Genomic DNA, 6,331 nt, shown 5'->3' with positions numbered 1-6,331 from the left:
ATGCACGATACTGGATGCTTGGGGCTGGTGCACTGGGACGACCCAGAGGGATGGTATGGGGAGGGAGGAGGGAGGAGGGTTCAGGATGGGGAAAAAATGTATACCTGTGGCGGATTCATTTCAATATTTGGCAAAACTAATACAATATTGTAAAGTTTAAAAATAAAATAAAATTTTAAAAAAAGGAAAAAAAAAAGAGTCAACTATATATGTATTACACAATTTCTTTATTCACTCATCTATTGAGGGACAATTTATATTGTTTTCATACCTTTTTGTTGTTGTTCAGTCTCTCAGTCATGTCTGCTCAGTCTTTGCAACCCCATGGACTGCAGCATGCCAGGCTTCCCTGTCCTTCACCATCTATTATTATTATTATTACTGGCCATGCCTTGTGACCTGTGGGATCTCAGTTCCCTGATCAGGGATTGAACCCGGGCCCTCAGCAGTGAAAGCACCAAGTCCTAACCACTGGACCACCAGGGAATGCCTGCTGTGAATAATGCTGTAGCAGTCTTTCAGATATCTCTGCAAAAAAGTGATTTTGTTTCCTTTGTGTATATACCCAGAAATAGACTTGCTGGATCTTATGGTAGTTCTATTTTTAATTTCTTGAGGAACCTGCATAGTGTTTCCATAGTGGTTGTACCAGATTACATTTCTACCACAGTATACAAGGTTTCCCTTTTCTCCACGCCCTCACTGATAATTGTTATATCTTTTTGATAATGGCCATCCTAACAGTTATAAGGTGATATCTCATTGTAATTTTGATGTGCATTTCCCTGGTGACCAATGATGTTGAACATCTTTTCATGTACCTGCCGGCCATTTATGTGTCTTCTTTGGAAATGTCCTCTCTCCATTATTCAATTGGGTTACTTATTTATTTATGCTGTTGAGTTGTATGAGTTCCTTGTATATTTTGGGATATTAGCCCCTTACTGAATATGTGGTTTGCAAATATTCCATCCCAGTCCATAGGTGGCTTTTCATTTTGTCGGTGGCTTTGCTGTGCCTTTTAGTTTCATGCTGATCCACTTTTTGTTTTTGTTTTTGTTGTCAAATCCAAAAAATCCAAGACCAGTGTCAAGGAGATCATCTCCTATGTTTTCTTCTTTACAGGTTCAGGTTTTACTTTCAAGTATTTAATCCATTTTAAGTTGGTTATTGTGTGTGGTGTAAGAGAAGGATCCAGTTTTAGTCTTTTCCATGCAGCTGTCCAGTTTTCTCAATATCATTTTTTGAAAAGACTGTTCTGCTGTATATTCTTGACTTCCTGTTGAAAATTAATTAACCATATGAACATGGCTCTATTTCTGGGATCTCTATTCTGTTCAATGGATATATGTATCTGTTTTTATACCCAGATAATTCTATTTTGATTACTGCAGCTTTGCAATATAGTTTGAAATCAGATAGTGTGATGCCTCCAGCTTTGCTTTTCTTTCTCAAGATTGTTCTGTGCTTTGGAAATTTTTGTGGTTCCATATGAATTTGAGCATTTTTTCTGTATCTGTGAAACATGCCATTGGAATTTTTGTAGGGATTGCATTGGCTTTGGCTAGTATGGACATTTTAGCAATATAATTCTCCCAAGCCATGAATACAGAATATTTTCCTATTTATTTATATCTTCTTCAACTTCTGTCATCAGTGTTTTATACTTTTTAGTGTTTAAATCTTTCACCTTGTTGGTTAAAGCTTTTCCTAAGTGTTTTATTCTTTTAGATGCCATTATAAATTGGATTGTTTCCTTAATTTCTTTTTCTGATAGTTTATTGTTACTGTATAGAAACAAAACTGATCTTTTTTTTTTTGAAAAATACTTGGTATATATGTAGTAATTGTTTTTATAATGCTTTAAATATAACATTTTAAATTAGTCAATTATTTATTTATTTTGTACAGTAGTTCCTTGTTGGTTATCCATTCTAAATGTAGCAAGCAGTATGTACAAGTCAGTCCGAAACTTCCAATCTATTCCTCTCTGCCACTATTCCCCCAGTAACCATACATTTATTCTCTGTGAGTCTGTTTCTGTTTTATAAATAAGTTCATTTGTATAATTTTTTTTAGATCCTGCATATAAGGGATATCATATAATATTTGTCTTTCTCTGTCTGACTTGCTTCACTTAGCATGATAATCTCCAGATCCAATCATGTAGCTGTAAATGGCATTATTTCATTCTTTTTAATGGCTGAGTAATATTCCATTGTATATATGTACCACATCTTTATCCATTCATTTGTCAGTGGACAAATTTAGGTTGCTTCCATGTCTTGGCTATTGTTAATAGTGCTGCATTGAACATTGTAGTACATGTATCCTTTCAAACTATGTTTTTCTCCAGATATACACTCAGGAGTGGGACTGCTGGATGGTATGGTAGTTCTATTTTTAGTTTTGTAAGGAACCTCCATACTGTTCTCCATAGTGGCTGTATCAATTTACATTCCTACCAACAATGTGGAAGGGTTCTCTTCTCTCCACATCCTCTGCAGCATTTATTTTTTGTAAGTTTTTTGATAATAGCCATTCTGAGAGGTGTGAGGTGATATCTCATTGTTGTTTTCATCTGCATTTCTCTGATAATTAGTGATATTGAGCATCTTCTCATGTGCCTCTTGGGCATCTGTATGTCTTCTTTGGAGAAGGCAATGGCACCCCACTCCAGCACTCTTGCCTGGAAAATCCCATGGATGGAGGAGCCTGGTGGGCTGCAGTCCATGGGGTCGCTAGGAGTCAGACATGACTGAGCAACTTCACTTTCACTCTTCACTTTCATGCACTGGAGAAGGAAATGGCAACCCACTCCAGTGTTCTTGCCTGGAGCATCCCAGGGACGGGGGAGCCTGGTGGGCTGCGGTCTTTGGGGTCGCACAGAGTCCGACATGACTGAAGCGACTTAGCAGCATGTTTTCTTTGGAAAAATGTCTATTTTGTCTTCTGCCCACTTTTTGATTGGGTTGTTTGTTTTTTGGATATTGAGCTGCTTGTAAATTTTGGAATCTAATCCCTTGTTGGTTTTATTGTTTGAGAATATTTTTTCCCATTTTGTGGGCACAACTGATTTTGTATATTAATTTTGTATCCTACAACTTTACTGAATTTATTAGGTTTTAGCTTTGTGGATACCATGGTGACAATTTTTTTTTTTTGGTGGAATCCTCAGGTTTTTGATATGGCATATTGTTGTATCTGCAAAGAGATAGTTTTAGTTCTTCTTTTCTGATCTGGATGCCCTATATTTCCTTTTCTTGCTTAATTCCACTGGCTAGGACTTCCAGTACTATGTTGAATAATAATAAAAAAATGTGATAGGACTTCCTTGGTTGTTCAGTGGTTATGACTTCACGCTCCCAATGCAGGCAGCCCAGGTTTGATTCTTGGTCAGGGAACTAGATTCCACATATCATAATTAAGGGTTTGCTTTCTGCAACTGAAGATCCCATGTATTGCAACTAAGAGCCGGTATAGCCAGATAAATAAATTCTTCTTTTACCCAGTTTGTTGTGAGTTTTTATAATGAAAATATATTAAATTTTATCAAATGATTTTTCTGCATCTATTGCAATGATCCTATGATTTTTATCCTTCATTCTGTTAATGCGGTATATCACATATATTGATTTGCATGTGTTGATCCATCCTTGAATCCCTGGAAGAAATCCCACTTGATTACAGTGTATAATCCTCCTATTGTGCTTTTGAATTTAGTCTGCTAATATTTTGTTGCAGATTTTTGCATCTATGTCCATTAGGGATATTGCCTTTAATTTTCTTATCTTTAGCGTGTGTTTGTGTGTGCTCAGTTGCTCAGTTGTGTCTCACTCTCTACAGCCCCGTGGACTGTAACCCATCAGGCTCCTTTGTCCATGGGATTTTCCAGGCAAGAATACTGGAGTGAGTTGCCATTTCATACTCCAGGGGAATCTTCCTGACCCAGGGATGGGTGGGCTACAGTTCATAGGGTCTCAAAGAGTCAGACATGACTGAAATGACCTAGCAGGCACACACTGCTGCTAAGTTGCTTCAGTCGTGTCTGACTCTGTGCAACCCCATAGACGGTAGCCCACCATGCTCCCCCGTCCCTGGGATGCTCCAGGCAAGAACACTGGAGTGGGTTGCCATTTCCTCCTCCAATGCATGAAAGTGAAAAGTGAAAGTGAAGTTGCTCAGCCGTGTCCAACTCTTCGAGACCCCATGGACTGCAGCCTACCAGGCTCCTCCATCCATGTGATTTTACAGGCAAGAGTACTGGATTGGGGTGCCATTGCCTTCTCCAAGCATGCACACACACATACCAACAAATTAGATAACCTAGACTAAATGGATAAATTCATAGACGTATACAACCTATCAACGCTAAATGATGAAGAAACAGAAAGTCTGAACAGACCAATAATGGCAACCTCCAGACAAGAATACTGGAGTGGGTTGCCATGCCCTCCTCCATGCCCTCCTTCCTGACCCAGGGGTTGAACCTGTGTCTCTTACGTCTCCTGCAGTGGCGGGCAGGTTCTTTACCATTAGCACCACCTGGGAAGCCCCTTGTTGGTGTATAATTTATCATAATAGTTTTTATGTCCTTAGTATTTCTGTGTTATCAGTTGTAATGTCTCCTATTTCAATATTGATTTTATTTGATCTTCACTCTTTTTTTCTTAGTTTAGCTAAGGGTTTGTCAATTTTGTTTATCTTTTTTAAAAACCAGATTTTAGTTTCATTGACCTTAAAATTGTCTTTTTAGTCTCTGTTTCACCTATTTCACTTTGATCTTTGTTAGATCCTTCTTTCTACTGATTTTGAGCCTATTTTCTTCTTTTCTACTTCCTTGAAATGTAAGGATAGTTGTTTGCTAATTCACTTCAGCTGTGTCCGACTCTGTGCGACCCCAGAGATGGCAGCCCACCAGGCTCCCCCGTCCCCGGGATTCTCCAGGCAAGAACACTGGAGTGGGTTGCCATTTCCTTCTCCAATGCATGAAAGTGAAGTCGCTCAGTCATGTCTGACTCTTCGAGACCCCATGGACTGCAGCCCACCAGGCTCCTCCATCCATGGGAGTTTCCAGGCAAGAGTACTGGAGTGCAGTGCCATTGCCTTCTTCGAGGATAGTTGTTTATATGAGTCTTTTTCTTTCTTTTTTATTGAAGTATAATTGATTTACAGTGTTGTGGAGATTTTTTTTTTTTTTTCTTAAAGTAGGCGTTTATTGCTGTAACCTGTCCTCTTGGAACTCATTTTGCCAGTCATAAGTTTTGGTATTTTGTGTTTTCCATTTTCATTTGTTTCAAAATATTTTTCATTTCTCTTTTGATTTCTTCCATGACCCATGGGTTATTCATAGGATGTTGATTAATTTCCACATATTTTTGAATTTTCTGTTTTTCTTGCTATAATTGATTTCATAACATTGTGGTCAGAAAAGATGGTTCATATAATTTAAATTTTAAATTTATTAAGAACTTTTTGTGGCCTAACATATGATCTATCCTGGAGATTGTTTCACATTTGCTTAAGAAGAATATGTATTGTGCTGCTGTTGGATGCCTGTTTTGTGCATGTCTATTGGGTCAATTTGGTCTCACGTGTAGTTTAAGTCCAGTGTTTATTTCTTAATTTTCTATCTGGGTGATCTATCATTGTAAATGTAATATTGAAATCCTCCACTATTATTGTATTGCTATCTCTCCCATTGGCTCATTAGTGTCTGCTTTATATATTTACTTGTTTTGATGTTTGGTGCATAGTTACAATTGTTTGCCAACAAAGGTCCATCTAGTCAAGGATATGGTTTTTCCTGTGGTCATGTATGGATGTGAGAGTTGGACTGTCAAGAAAGCTGAGTGCCAAAGAATTGATGCTTTTGAGCTGTGGTGTTCGAGAAGACTCTTGAGAGTCCCTTGGACTGCAAAGAGATCCAACCAGTCCATTCTAAAGGAGACCAGCCCTGGGTGTTCATTGGAAGGACTGATGCTAAAGCTGAAACTCCAATACTTTGGCCACCTCATGTGAAGAGTTGACTCATTGGAAAAGACTCTGATGCTGGGAGGGATTGGGGGCAGGAGGAGAAGGGGATGACAGAGGATGAGATGGCTGGATGGCATCACTGACTCGATGCACCTGAGTTTGGGTGAACTCTGGGAGTTGGTGATGGACAGGGAGGCCTGGTGTGCTACAATTCATGGGGTCGCAAAGAGTAGGACATGACTGAGTGACTGAACTGACTGAACTTGATAAATTGACCTGTTTATCATTTTGTGTCTCTTGTTATAGTTTTTGGCTTAAAGTCTATTTTGTCTGATAGGAATATAGCTAGCTCTGC

At 38.6% G+C, this 6,331-nt stretch overlaps 1 non-coding gene across 1 annotated transcript; it reads right to left on the bottom strand.

Annotated features, from left to right (window-relative positions):
• Positions 1–413: 413 nt before the first annotated feature.
• Positions 414–486, bottom strand: TRNAE-UUC (transfer RNA glutamic acid (anticodon UUC)). The gene has a single exon. It is a non-coding gene; the product is annotated as a tRNA-Glu (tRNA).
• Positions 487–6,331: the final 5,845 nt, after the last annotated feature.

Source organism: Bos taurus, chromosome 3, assembly GCF_002263795.3.
Source record: "Bos taurus isolate L1 Dominette 01449 registration number 42190680 breed Hereford chromosome 3, ARS-UCD2.0, whole genome shotgun sequence".
NCBI lineage: Eukaryota > Metazoa > Chordata > Mammalia > Artiodactyla > Bovidae > Bos > Bos taurus.
This window is presented reverse-complemented; position numbering and strand designations above follow the sequence as displayed.